A 15,299-nucleotide genomic window follows, 5' to 3' on the forward strand; every position below is an offset into this window, starting at 1 on the left:
GCTCTTCCTCCCACCTGGAGACCCGGATACAACTGGGAGAACAAGGGGGAAATCTGGAAAATTTTAGCAAATGATTGTAACAATTTTTATTCTTCACTGTCAGAAAAAGACTCTGAGCGGTTACATTGCGACTTCAGGAAAGGCGCTGTAAGTGGCCAATTCAGCTCTGCTACATCTGCATACAGTACATAAAGATGAGACTTTCCCATGAATCAGGCAGAAAAGCTTTTACTTTCCAGAACATATTTGTAGCCGAGAATGAAAAGTGAACGCTTCAATTTGCATAATGTATTTTCCTGAAGAAAAAAAAAAAGTCCCGTCAACGTGTCAAAAACAGAACGCCAGCGCCGGGATCCCGTAAATCACAATTTCTGCACCTGACAAGCGCAAAGTAAAAGGCGTCAGCTGAAAGACTCATTTATGTGTAATTGGCCGGTCATAGGAAGAAAAATAACCGAGCAGAACGCCGCACATACAGCGCATGAGTGGCGTGATTTCAAAATGGCCGCCGCGGCTCCCTCCTGGGTCTGCAGAAAGACAAAGAGCTAATTGCTTTATACTGTATGACAACCAAACATTGTTCTGCGGGTACAATAACACCAGATCCATCTTTATCCTGCTCGCTCTTCGGGAGAAAATTGCAGTTGACTCGGGACCATTTTTAATTAAAGTGATTACGGCTCGGAATTCATCAAAGGAAGGCGACGTTCTAGGAGCCGCGCTCCGCACCGCGCTCTGCAAGCCTCATTGCATCTAACAACTCCGGTGATTGCTTCAGCCCTCTGTGGGCTCCTAAATGGCAGAAAAGAAGGAGGAATCGGCGAGTTTTGATCTATTTACAAGTCACCGTATTATAATAATATGCCGAAAGCCAACACACTTGCCTTTATGGGCGCGCTTTGTCTCCGAGACGCACGCACCGGTGAAAAATGGTGCCGGGAAGTGAGGACGGGGGCCGCTGACAAGTGCAAATGACGCCCGGCTATAATAGAAGCGTACATGCTATTGTGCGATTATACAAGAGACGCGGCCGCCGGGGAGAGGAGGAAACACGTCCAGAACCTAAAGGGGTTTTACAACCTTCACAAATGATTCATAAAATTACAATTCAGCAAAGAAAGAGAAAGAAATCTACAGGAGGAGACGAGGTCCCCAAGACATTTCCTTCTTCTTCCTCATATTGTTAAAGTGTCACTGTCGTGAAATTTTTTTTTTGCAGAAATCAATAGTCCAGGTGATTTTAAGAAACTTTGTAATTGGGTTTATTAGCCGAAAAATGCATTTTTATCATGAAAAAACTGTTTGAAGCTCTCCCCCCTGTCTTCATTGTTCTCCTATGGAGAGAGCTAAATAAAAGACCAAAACAGGACAACAAAGAGTTAATCTACAAATACATCACAGTCTATTTCCTCTGACAGTCAGCACTGACCTCTCTGACCTCTGATTACAGCTGTCACCCAGCTCCATGCTTGTAATCCTCTGCTATCTGCTTTCTGCTGTCGGCTAACTCCCTCCTCCCTCCTCCCCCCTCCCCTCTCTATAGAACAGACTGGGGACATCTGATGCAACAAGTCACAATTTCCTGATTTTTTGCAGTGGATGGAAAAGAGGAGGGAGGGGGGGACCTGGAAAAGGCTTTTTAAATGCAGATAATGGCAGATTTGGCTAATAAACCCAATTACAAAGTTTCTTAAAATCGCCTGGACTATTGATTTCTGCAAAAAAGAAATAAATAAATATATACGACAGTGACTCTTTCACAATTGATCTTCATCCCCTGTGAGGGTCCCAAGGGTCAAACTTTCAGATTGACTAGTTAGCTCCAGTTCTGCAGGAGATTACCCTTTAAAGGGATAGGAGATCACTATATGACTGCTGGGGGTCTGACCATTGGGGGGACACACCGAAGAAAGAGGACACCAGGAGAGCGCAGACAGGTAAGTATTGAGGAGCGAACTTGCTGAACCGGACTAAAACTTTAGCTGTTTTAGTGCAGTTTGTTTTAAGGCCACCAATATAAGGTTTATGGGGCAGTCTAGATCCACCACAACGTCAGTAGTAGTGGGTCGGCTGTGATGGAAAACCACGGCCAACCCCTTTGTTCCGTTGGAGATAAGCCGCATCAAGAGCTCTCTCACTGTACTTTACCCCTCTTCATACACAGGAATGCTCGGCCGTACCAAATGTTCCTGTGTATGGGGAGGACGGGAGGTGGGCGGGAGATGGTTCGGCCTTCAGTTATGGAAGGTGTATGGGGGGTCTTAAGAACCAAATATAAAGCAATAGATGGAAACATCTGAACGGCTGGAGCCCCTGGCATTTTCCATAGTCGTAGCCACGTGTTGTCATGATGATGTAATAAAATAGCAATCACGCCATGACCCCAATGGGAGATGTTGGAAGCGAGTTGCGGGTTGGGTTGTGATTTTTTTTTTCTCCGTGGAGACTTGATATTGAATTCTCTCGGGTTTTCCCGTCAGGTTTTCTCTTTCCGTCATGAATTATAAGAAACAGAGATTTTACAATGTCGAGTCCTCGGACTTGAACCCTTATAGTGCGGGAACATCTGTGTAATGGAGATGGATGGGCTCATGAATGGTGCTCATCGCTGATGGAGTCATTACCTCAAGGACAATGGAGCTGCCTCAGGTTTTCCCACAACAACATGGAAGGATGATAGAAGTGCTGGAGTGTATCAGGACACGGGAGGCCTGAAGATCACACGTATACAGTCACATGGAGCGCGCCATACAGTGACTGACTGCTGGGCTATAAACCATAACCAGGGGTCAGCGGCTCCGGATCTGGTGGACGTAGCTTGCTGTCACATACAGCGGTCGTTGTAGGTTGTGAGGGGGCTGCATCTAGGTGGCTGATGATAATGGTGGTCGATGCAATGGACCTTGTAGTTCCCCTGGGCTAATTCCCTGATACTATTGTCTAGCTATAGCGGGGACGTCTTGATGTTGATGAGGGGCAGATGAACAAGCCAGAGGACAGGGAGACTAGGCAGAGGTGGTCAAACAATTCAGGTTTTGAAAACCTAGAATCAGCCCTGTATAATTGTGTAACTACAGAGGGGGAGGGAGGTATACAGTATGGGGGGATAACTACAGAGGGGGAGGGAGGTATACAGTATGGAGGGGGGGGGGGGAGGTATACAGTATGGGGGGAAGAACTACAGAGGGGGAGGGAGGTATACAGTATGGGGGGATAACTACAGAGGGGGAGGGAGGTATACAGTATGGAGGGGGGGGGGGGGGGGTATACAGTATGGGGGGAAGAACTACAGAGGGGGGAGGGAGGTATACAGTATGGAGGGGGGGGGGAGGTATACAGTATGGGGGGATAACTACAGAGGGGGGAGGGAGGTATACAGTATGGAGGGGGGGAGGTATACAGTATGGGGGGAAGAACTACAGAGGGGGGAGGGAGGTATACAGTATGGAGGGGGGGGGGGAGGTATACAGTATGGGGGGAAGAACTACAGAGGGGGAGGGAGGTATACAGTATGGAGGGGGGGGAGGTATACAGTATGGGGGGAAGAACTACAGAGGGGGAGGGAGGTATACAGTATGGAGGGGGGGGGAGGTATACAGTATGGGGGGAAGAACTACAGAGGGGGAGGGAGGTATACAGTATGGAGGGGGGGAGGTATACAGTATGGGGGGGAGAGCTACAGAGGGGGGGGAGGTATACAGTATGGGGGGAAGAACTACAGAGGGGGAGGGAGGTATACAGTATGGAGGGGGGGAGGTATACAGTATGGGGGGAGAGCTACAGAGGGGGGGGAGGTATACAGTATGGGGGGAAGAACTACAGAGGGGGAGGGAGGTATACAGTATGGAGGGGGGGAGGTATACAGTATGGGGGGGAGAGCTACAGAGGGGGAGCAAGGTATACAGTATGGGGGGGAGAGCTACAGAGGGGGAGGGAGGTATACAGTATGGAGAGGGGGAGGTATACAGTATGGGGGGGGAGAGCTACAGAGGGGGGGAGGTATACAGTATAGGGGTGAAGAACTACAGGGGGGGAGGGAGGTATACAGTATAGGGGGGAAGAACTACAGAGGGGGAGGGAGGTATACAGTATAGGGGTGAAGAACTACAGAGGGGGGGGGGGAGGTATACAGTATAGGGGTGAAGAACTACAAGGGGGGAGGGAGGTATACAGTATAGGGGGGAAGAACTACAGAGGGGGGGGGAGGTATACAGTATGGGGGGAGAACTACAGAGGGGGGGGAGGTATACAGTATGGAGGGGGGAGGTATACAGTATGGGGGGAGAGCTACAGAGGGGGGGAGGTATACAGTATGGAGGGGAGAGCTACAGAGGGGGGGGAGGTATACAGTATGGAGGGGGGGAGGTATACAGTATGGGGGGAGAGCTACAGAGGGGGGGAGGTATACAGTATGGGGGGGAGAGCTACAGAGGGGGGGGAGGTATACAGTATGAGGGGAGAACTACAGAGGGGAAGGAGGTATACAGTATGGGGGTGAAGAGCTACAGAGGGGGAGGGTGGTATACAGTATGGGGGTGAAGAACTACAGAGGGGGGGGAGGTATACAGTATGGAGGGGGGGAGGTATACAGTATGGGGGGAGAACTACAGAGGGGGGGGAGGTATACAGTATGGAGGGGGGGAGGTATACAGTATGGGGGGGGAGAACTACAGAGGGGGGAGGGAGATATACAGTTTGGGGGGAGAACTACAGAGGGGGAGGGAGGTATACAGTATGGGAAGAAGAACTACAGAGGGGGAGGAGGTATACAGTATGGGGGGAGAACTACAGAGGGGGAAGAAGGTATACAGTATGGGGGCATGACTACAGGGGACTGTACAGTATAGGAGCTTTACATCAGTGGGACATACAATATGGGAGCAGGAGGAAGGAGTCGGAGTTTCTGACGTCTGCGGAGTGCGACGTGCCTGGCGTCTGGGTCACGTGAGGCATCGGCTGTGGGAACCTACGTTGTTGTTCGCTGCATCGGTTAAAAACAAAGGTGATATGATGAAGACTGGTTATTGGCCGGAGGGATGAACGGTGCGGGATGGAGAAGAGTCTATTGAATAAGATGTCAGCGCAGCGGTGAGAAACCATTTTCCTCCATACCTTTATATTAAGTGATCTTTCCTTCATAACTTTAGTGAAACGGCATGAAATCCGTATACAGGCTCCATCCTAGGGGCTGCACCTGCCACATTACAGAGGGTCCGGGTACATCAGCAATACAGGGGCACAGCAGTCATCTAAGGGCCAGTGGTTGCCTGGCATGCTGGGAGTTGTAGTTCTACAACATCTGGGGAGCCACAGGTTGAAAATCTCTGTTGTATGGGGGGATAAAGCTTTGCAGATAATACAGAGATATAGATCTGGATAGAATTACTCCTGGGCCCCGTATCTAGGTTTGGGGTACGGGCTCCCCCATCACATCCGTATACAGTAAATCTGTGTGTATTGCCTGATGACATCACTGCGCTGGACGCAGCCGCCTCGCCATCTATATTTATACATATTTATAGCATTTTGATCCCATACAATGTCCCCAGAGATGAATAGAGTCGGGTTCCCGGAGATCTATCATATCGCAGCCGTGCAGGCGCCGCGCTCCTCCCAACCCGCTCAGCTCTGCTGCATCTCTCCCTCGCAGGTAGTATTATAGAAGGAGGCCGGAATATTAATGGCATTCTCCCCCGAGCTTCATTTCTATCCTTTCCCTCCGATCAGGATCTGGCATCAGAAATAAATGCAGCTGGAGCCTCCATCTCCGCTCGCCATTTGTATCTCATTACCGCCGGCCCGGCACACACTTGTGTTACCGTCTAAACAGGAGAATGTGTTTCCCCGGACTGGAAATGAAATGTTTCTGTCGCCTTCCATTTCTCTCATTGATTGGAAGTAAATATTCTCCCGGTGACCGGTTAGTGATGGCGCCCCCCCCCCCCCATCTAGATGAATGCCGCGCTCCCAACACAAACCGCGCAATTCTCTAAGAGCCAAATTGCTCTGTAGAGGAGATATACGGCTCGGAAATAGAGGCATTCCTTTTGCCATCTAAATAACTTTACACATGATCAATTCTCCGACTGGAAGACAAATAGACGGCGCGGGCGCCAGCGTGCAGCTTTGCTTTTTTTCTTCCGCCGCTTTGTTTCTTCTCATCATATAAAGAAGATCTATTATGCGGGATGGATGGAGTCACTCTCTGAATTATTGCTATAATGCACAAATGATCGTAATACGGCCACATCAGTCAGCGAATAATATCCCCGTGATCAGCAAAAAGGCAACTGATTGCATATATAGAGGATTGGTGGCAGCGGAATTATGTCCGTATAGATGGCGGCGTCTCTGAGGCCGGTGGTGCCCTTCACTGACCGCAGGGGCAGATATACCAAGTGCTGGTAGCTGTGATTTCCACTGCAGCCACTAGGTGTCTCACTATGCGAAGCTGCAATCTACATGAAAGGTTTAGCTGTTTCTATGTTTGTCCAATCACAGATGCCTCCTCTCTACCCTTCTGCACTCTCTATGCTCTTCTCTTCCTGTCACACCACCCATATATATAATGGGGTTAGGTGCTGGGGGGAGTGTATGAGAGACAGACTACAGACCAGTGTCCCAGCTGCAGTGACCAAGCGGGCCTAGCTTAGGCCAGAGCCTTCAGCAGGAACGGATTTATTTTTACTAGAGACTGAAACCGGCACTATTCAGTTCTAAGCCATAGAGGTGGGGTAACTGGACACTAGGAACAACCCTTGTCTACACTGGGGGTTTCTTCAGTCAGGACAGTCACCCCCTAAGGAAAGGCAGAGGGACTGATCCCCAGTAAGTCAAAGATGCTAGGAGCCGAGGTACCTTACTGACACACCCTCCTCCATTTGGGAATAACGTCAGTGGGAGTTCAACCTAGAGACAGAGGACTAGGACTTGTACTACCTCACATGACGGTCTCCGAACTAGTGTAGGCAGAAGGCGGTCAGATACAAAAGACATCTAAACATGAGTACGAGAAGTTCTTCAAGTATATATTATATTTAATCTACAGAGTTGGGACTCATCTCTGGTGTCATCTCTTGCATTGCACCTCACACCAGTTCTACCAAGGTTTATTCTTAATTAATCATTTTCTAGAGTTACAAACCTCCTGCCTTGACAGATAGTAAAATTATAACATTTTATACTGTACTGTAAAGTTATATAGATTTGTATATTACTTCTATTTAAAAATCTCCAGTCTTCCAGTACTTATCAGCTGCTGTATGTCCTGCAGGAAGTGCCGTATTCTCTCCACTCATACACAGTGCTCTCTGCTGCCACCTCTGTCCATGTCAGGAACTGTCCAGAGCAGGAGAGGTTTTCTATGGGGATTTGCTGCTGCTCTGGACAGTTCCAGACATGGACAGAGGTGGCAGCAGAAAGCACTGTGTCCGACTGGAGAGAATACGGTACTTCATGCAGGACATGCAGCAGCTGATAAGTACTGGAAGACTGCATGTTTTTAAATATAAATAACTTACAAATCTATATAATTTTCTGACAACAGTTCATTTAAAAACAAAATAATAGGAGTTCCCCTATAAGTCCACAGAAACCTCCATGGAAATCCTCCAAGTCCTAATCATGTATCTCATCACCCGGGTCTCCTCCTTGGCTCGTCTTCTCTTCTCTCCATTCCTGGTTGCAATTTAGAATATTAAAATTAAAAAAAAAAGTTTGAAATTTGGAAAAATCCATTGTAAACTCCTTGAGCGACCTACACGACTCTTCTTCCTCCAGTGCAAAGTCAATGGAGTCCCCACCAAGACGAAGACCACCAGGGAGACGTAAGAGTGTGTATGGAGTGTGATATAATTATCCATACTTTGTTATAGGAGATTAATGATTGTACATGGCCGTCCTGGATAACCTAGACTAGTAATCTGGAGACTGGAGAGGGGCCGCCCCGTAATTAGCTTCTCATTAATCTCCTCCGCCAACACGTGGCTCCAGCACCCGCTCCCAAGGACAAAGAGTTCACATTCAATATCATTTCTCTTTATTTGCATCTAGGTAATTTGCATGAACGCCGAGCAGATTAAAGAGGAGTCTAGACAAAGCAAGGTGAGACTTACTCTACACGGATCATATGGGAGAAGTCTGGAGACTCCCGGAAGGTCACGACTAAAGGAGGTCAATGACTTCAGAAAACACATCATGCGCTGTTGTGTCCGCTCCTCTGCTGGGCTCCATCCTGGAGCTGCCCATGTCTTCTGGTGTACTATTCCTCCTTCTGCTGCAGTGACACCTCTGGCCACTAGGGTGCGCAGGCGGGCAACTGCTCTAAATTTATAGAGATACCTTGTCTCCAATGGCTACTGTCGTCTGCCAATCTAGAGCCACCTGCACCTATTTAAACCTTATCCACCTGCCATTTACCTGTCTGAGCATTGTTGGATTCTTGCATTCCTAGTAAAGGTGTCTGTCTGCTATTCTGCTGTATTCCCTTGTATCATCACCCTCGATAAAGCAACATGCGAAACGCGCGTCGGGTGTATGGTGAGGTGGACTCGTATACTAAGGACATGTATGGGTAATATTTATTATTTGCGGATGGTGTTTTTTTCTTTGTACTCACTGTGAGATTTATTTATTTATTGTATGTAGTACCAACCCAGTGCCCAGTATATATGTGTATATATAGGTTCCCCATTTTCTACTGTTATCTACTTTGTGATATAGTACTTTATGTATAAGAACCTAGTTAATCCACCGCTTTCATGGGGATTTGTATTAGCTCCAGCCCCCCTGTTATTTATTTTTAATTGAAATAATTTCTTTTTGATATTCTAATAAAAGATAAGTACTTGTATATACATTGGTCTTGCATTCGTAATTTTTTCTTTTGGTTTTTGTGTTGGACAGTTTTGGGTGCGCATAGACCACACTGTTTGGGCCTTATATGGGATTATGTATTCCCTTGTATTCTGACCTATGCCCTTCTGCCTGACCCCCGTCTGTACTGTCTGCCTCTCCTGTTGCGGATTTGGATTGTCTGACTTGCCCATTAAGCCGTATGCCCTGACCCTTAACCTGTCTGACTATGATACCCATCTCATCCCTGGTACTGTGCTGACTCTCCTGCTGGCTGACCATGTATACCCAGCCTGTTCCCCGCTGCCTGACACCGACTGTGCACCGAGCTGCTGCTCACACCAGGACCACACTTGTGGAGCGACCTGGTGTCCTCTAACCTCACAAGTCCAGCTTCCTCATCCTTGAAAAAGTCCATCTTATTGTGAGTCCATCTCATTGTGTGAATCCACCTCAGTGTCTGAGTCCATCTCGGTGTGCAAGTCCATCTCATTGTGCGAGTCCATCTCATTGTGCGAGTCCATCTCATTGTGCGAGTCCATCTCGGTGTGCGAGTCCATCTCATTGTGCGAGTCCATCTCATTGTGCGAGTCCATCTCATTGTGCGAGTCCATCTCATTGTGCGAGTCCATCTCATTGTGCGAGTCCATCTCCATGTGCGAGTCCATCTCATTGTGCGAGTCCATCACGGTGTGCGAGTCCATCTCCATGTGCGAGTCCATCTCCATGTGCGAGTCCATCTCATTGTGCGAGTCCATCTCGGTGTGCGAGTCCATCTCATTGTGCGAGTCCATCTCGGTGTGTGAGTCCATCTCCATGTGCGAGTCCATCTCATTGTGCGAGTCCATCTCATTGTGCGAGTCCATCTCATTGTGCGAGTCCATCTCATTGTGCGAGTCCATCTCGGTGTGCGAGTCTATCTCGGTGTGCGAGTCCATCTCATTGTGCGAGTCCATCTCATTGTGCGAGTCCATCACGGTGTGCGAGTCCATCTCCATGTGCGAGTCCATCTCATTGTGCGAGTCCATCATGGTGTGCGAGTCCATCTCATTGTGCGAGTCCATCTCATTGTGCGAGTCCATCATAGTGTGTGAGTCCATCTCCGTGTGTCGGCCCTGCTCTCCTTGCATTCACTGTTATATTTTCCTCATTGTCACAGTATATTACCCCAGACCTGTGAGGCTCCACTCCTCTTGTTATGTTATAGTTACGTAATGATGCAGATATGGGACTATTATCCTACGTTTACACGGAACGATAATTCGCCCGATCGTACGTTTAACGATGTTGAAGTAAGGATGTGTTTTTCATGGGATCGCTTAAGCCCATCGCGAATTTTTTGCGAAGGATCAACGAAGATTTGAGAACTTGTTGAAAGATCAAAATGAACGATTTATCGCTCGTTGCTTGATCGTTCGCAGCGTTTACATGTACAATTATCGTTCGAATTCGCACAATAATCGTTCCGTGTAAACACATCATTAGTCTGTGGTTTTATGCTGCTGGAGACCAAATGCCATGTGATCCTGCTGGTAAATACAGGTAACATAATGCGTTCATTGGCCACCAACTACCTGGGGACCATGGCCTCACACTCCACCCAAAGCGAGACAACAGCTGAGGGAAAATTACATTGTGGGATGTGGCTACATAAGAGAAATTTATATTCTAGAATTTTCAAGCCTAATCTTTAGTTTCAAGGTCATGGAGGTCATAGCAGGAGAGGACCAGGACTACTCTAGGTCCCAATGGGGGGGTAGAGGTAACATTTGCATTGAAGTGCTGATGCCTGCGGGGGCCCAGAGACCCCTGTGCTACATAGGACACCAGTATTAGGGATGGAACATGCTTTCATGGAAGACTCTGAAGCAGTGAGAACCCCTCGGATCCTGGCCCCTCAGCTGTGGCCCCTCTGCTCGGTGCCACTCTCCTCTGCGTTCGTCCTCCGTTGTATCCATGAGCAATGAAGAAGAGCAGATGATCCTGGGGGATCTCCCACATGATGGACGTCCTAGTCAAGCCTTGTGCCTGATGACTTTGCCTGGTGTCATGTGTGATGTGTTTTCCTTGAGGAATCCCCTGGGACTCCGGACTGAATAATTCACCGCTCTGTATCGTAAAGGGAGGAGGACTCTGAAATCAATGCCTGAATTAGGGCAGTTTGCCAGGAATGACGTTTTTGCTCCCTTTATCACACGTTCAGGCAGAATCTACAAGGTTTACATTCATAGCCCACATCTGTCTCTTCCGGCACAGGTAATTTCCCCTACGACAGCTTTTTGCATTGCCCGGATTGCACCATCAGCATTAAATATCAATGATCAGCGTTTCTGCGCCTCCTTCTATCCTAATTGGCCGCACTTTCCAGGGTGAATTAAAGTCAATTAAAAACACTTATATTAGTAAAAGATTTGCAAGATCAGAGTCCCCATTGGGAGCGACTGCTATGTCTCACCCTATAATGGGAGCTGGGAAGGTTTTTTAGCAGCAATTACTGCAGACAATTACGCGGCGGAGGCAGGAATAGTCTTTATACAAGAGCCTACGTGCCACCGCCAATGGATCGCGTTCTTTATCCCAGTCCGGGCTCTTATGACAGGCTTCACTTTAATTGCAGCAAGTGTCATGTCTGGAGGGTCGTGAATAATTCAGCACCATCAGAGTCGTCTTCTCATCTATAAGAGTTGGTGAAGAATCAAGGAGGGTGCGGAGGAACAGCTCTGAGATCGCTCTGTACTGCCGTCTAGAAAATCTCACTCAGGGTATGTGCACACTACCGAATTTCTGCTGAGACTTTAAAAAGATTCTGACGGGCGGACTCCACCTTATGTACCGTCCCTTCCATAAATTCAATAATGTTTGTCGTCGGGTTCCGCTGACCACCCAAAGAATTTACATTTAAGCGGACAGTGTAATCCGCCAGCAAATATTATTAAGTATCATTGGAACGGAGGAAACTTCAAGCGGAGGCCACCTGTCAGAATCCGCTTGAAGTCTCTGCAAAATTCTGTAGTGTGCATATACCCTTACAGTGTGCATGACTCCTTTACATAATGTCAATGGAAGGAATGCTTAAGGACCGATCATGGCTACAGCATGTGGAGTGATCAATGACAACAGGTCCTTGGCTTGGTATTATCTCCCGAAATTCATCAGCATCTACAATCTTTTCTTGAGGTTCAGTCAGTGGCACCATGTGGGCTTCTATGGACGTTGTCCATGGTGGCTTCTTCACGATGCTTGTTATACAGGTTGAGATTGGGAGAAGTAGTATATCTACTATCTGGGTAGAGTCACAATGGTGGTGAAGTTGTTGAAGGTTGATGGACTCTTTGTTCCAACATTACTTAGTATTTGCGCTATCTTTTATGGCTTCTCTTATCGAAACAAAATGAACTTGCATGGTTGATGGCATCACCCTGTTCCCTTGAATGCAGAAAGATTTGGTCATAACCAGTTGTTACTAGGAGAACAGACTGTCATAGAGGAGAGCAGTGGTGAGGAGACTTTCAAGCAATGCTCCATGGAAAAAAAAGTATACAAAGAGCTATTCTCCAATCTGAACCATCTGTACCCGTCTGTAGACGGCTGTTTTGGGGTTCCTTCCAGTCATCAGTACAGAGGAGGGTGCTTGTGGACTAGAAAGATGTCGTATGCTGGTCATACATATTTGATAGCCGGTAAATGAACAAAGGTATCAGATATGTTAAACTCTAAACAAGTCTGTCAGTTCTTTTCTGTGATGTCTGTTCAATAGAGTTGGCTGATTCCACCAATACTGGCAGGTCCAGCCACAATTAATCTAATGTGTATGACCAGCTTTGGATGCAGAACGAGACCCAGATCCTGAAGCCTTACTGCCCCATAATAAGACCCAGTTTTTTAAATTACGCGTGGTGGGTGGGAACCCATGTGCAGATTGTGAATTAGAGCCCAGGAGCTTTAGGCTGTGTTCACACTTTCACAGAATTGTTATGTTTCTTAGTTTACATACTTACAGGCTAAGTGATTGTTTTGTCTAAATTGAGTGTTTGAGCATTACCTGGCTTCATCATGTGATCAGCATTACCAGGCTTCATCATGTGATCAGCATTACCAGGCTTCATCATGTGATCAGCATTACCAGGCTTCATCATGTGATCAGCATTACCAGGCTTCATCATGTGATCAGCATTACCAGGTTTCATCATGTGATCAGCATTACCAGGCTTCATCATGTGATCAGCATTACCAGGCTTCATCATGTGATCAGCATTACCAGGCTTCATCATGTGATCAGTATTACCAGGCTTCATCATGTGATCAGTGTTACCAGGCTCAATCATGTAAACAGCATTACCAGGCTTCATCATGTGATCAGCATTACCAGGCTTCATCATGTGATCAGTATTACCAGGCTTCATCATGTGATCAGTGTTACCAGGCTTCATCATGTGATCAGTATTACCAGGCTTCATTATGTGATCAGTATTACCAGGCTTCATCATAAGATCAGCATTACCAGGCTTCATCATGTGTCTAGACTCCTAGACTCCTGTCCTGGAGTTCAGGCGGACATCTCTTACAACCACTGATTCATTGTAACCTGTGACAGCTGACTGGCAGGATACGATCCTATATATATAACACAACAATCACTGAACTCAGGGAGAACAGTGAAAAATTCCAATGGAGTACTTATTTACGAGTGTTTTGTTGGTCTATTTATCATTGCCCCAGTAGCCAGAATCCTGCTCCACACTGACGAGGGGCAAATATCCAAAAACTGCAGTCTGTGGATGGATGCCTAGCCTTGGTAACCCTTGTCTTATGTCGTTATACTCGCCACAGAGTTAGACTTTGACTCACAGGGGCCACCCTGGTGTTTCCCTATTTGGGTCCCAAAGCTCGCAACAAAGTGAGGACCCGAGGGACTATGTATCAGGGTGGTTTGGTGCTCTCCCCACTAGGAGGCACCCCTTGGCAATGGGCTTCCTTCTCTGGAGAGAGGGATATCTGGCTATTCCCGTGTTTTGAGACTCGTAACTGAGGCTCCACGGACCCCTTTTTTGCGCATATATATATATATATATATATATATATATATATATATATATATATCGCAAAGGCCTGTACTTCAAGTAAAGTTGTAATGAAGTTATGCATACGTTTTGCCACTAGATGTCGCTATTATTTGTATATGCACTTGTATATTGCACAGCTGTAGTGAACAAGGGGTTATTGGTTGTTCGTAATCTGCACACCAATAAGAGCTCTTTTCTTTTCTCCTCCTATCTCTATTCTCCTTTTTTTCTCTGCACTTTCTTCTCCACCACTCACAGGAGGTATTACACACCCTGTAGGAAGCTGTCACATGGAGAGAGGAAGTACACACCCACACTTAGGGAGTCCTATCCAAGTCTTGGTAGAGAGAGGACGCACAACAAGACGGTCCCTTCTGTAGTTCAGCTGGGCCCTGGCTCTGCCAGGTTCCCACACCTGTCCAGTGAAGTCTAGTCGGAAGTGTGGTAGTGGACAGACGTATGGAAAACACAGAGACTCTTTTCTTCTTCAAAGCAACACTTATTCTTATTATGCAGTGCTAAACCACTCAGGAGAGGACAAGTCAGATATCACCCCAACCCATGCTGTGAACATCTCAAAGGGTGCAGGACAGTATACTGAAACAAGAGGAACTGATTCGGATAGAGCAAAGTTGCTACAAGCCTACGTACTCTATCTCGCAAAGCTGGTGTAACCAGGTAATCTTGGCAACCTTGCTCAACTCAGGTAACAAGGTCTGGGGTTTGTGCCACCCTAGGAGGACGGGTCATTTGACACTGCAGGGCAACAGGTGGTACAGCGACAGCAAAGGTCGAAACACGGGCACAAGTAGTCTTCTACTTTTAAGTATTTTTAAGTATCCTTCTTCTTCTAAAGTTCCGGCAGAGCACACTTTTACCCTGGGTTGTGACTCTTAGCACAAACTCCTCTCTACTACTCTGAACTCGCTCTACTTCTCAGCACACAACCAAGTCAGCACAGCTCTTCTGCTCGAAAAGCTCTTAGCGCAGATTGTGTCTTGTCAAGTCAGAAGTCTATTATCTGCTACTGTGTTGAGTATTCCTGCAGTAAAGAAGATTTTATTTACGGTAACGGGACTCTTGTGATTACTGTTCCGCCACCTACACCGACATTACACCATCTTTGGTTCATCTCCCCTTTCTGTGGGTGGCGGTACTGACAGTCCGGGTGGGTCACAGCTCCACTCTGGACCACGGTGATAAGTACCCAAGGGACCCCCTTACAGCCCGGCAGGTCACCGACCACAGGGTAAAGGGTATAACAGCCTCAATAAAATAAAGGCAGGTGTGTCCCCATACCTGTGTGCCCAACCGGCACTGGCGTCCAACCAATCACCACTGTAGTGCCGTCACACAATACCATCTGGCAAGTGACCGGTCGGC

This window comes from Dendropsophus ebraccatus, chromosome 9, assembly GCF_027789765.1.
Source record: "Dendropsophus ebraccatus isolate aDenEbr1 chromosome 9, aDenEbr1.pat, whole genome shotgun sequence".
Lineage (NCBI taxonomy): Eukaryota > Metazoa > Chordata > Amphibia > Anura > Hylidae > Dendropsophus > Dendropsophus ebraccatus.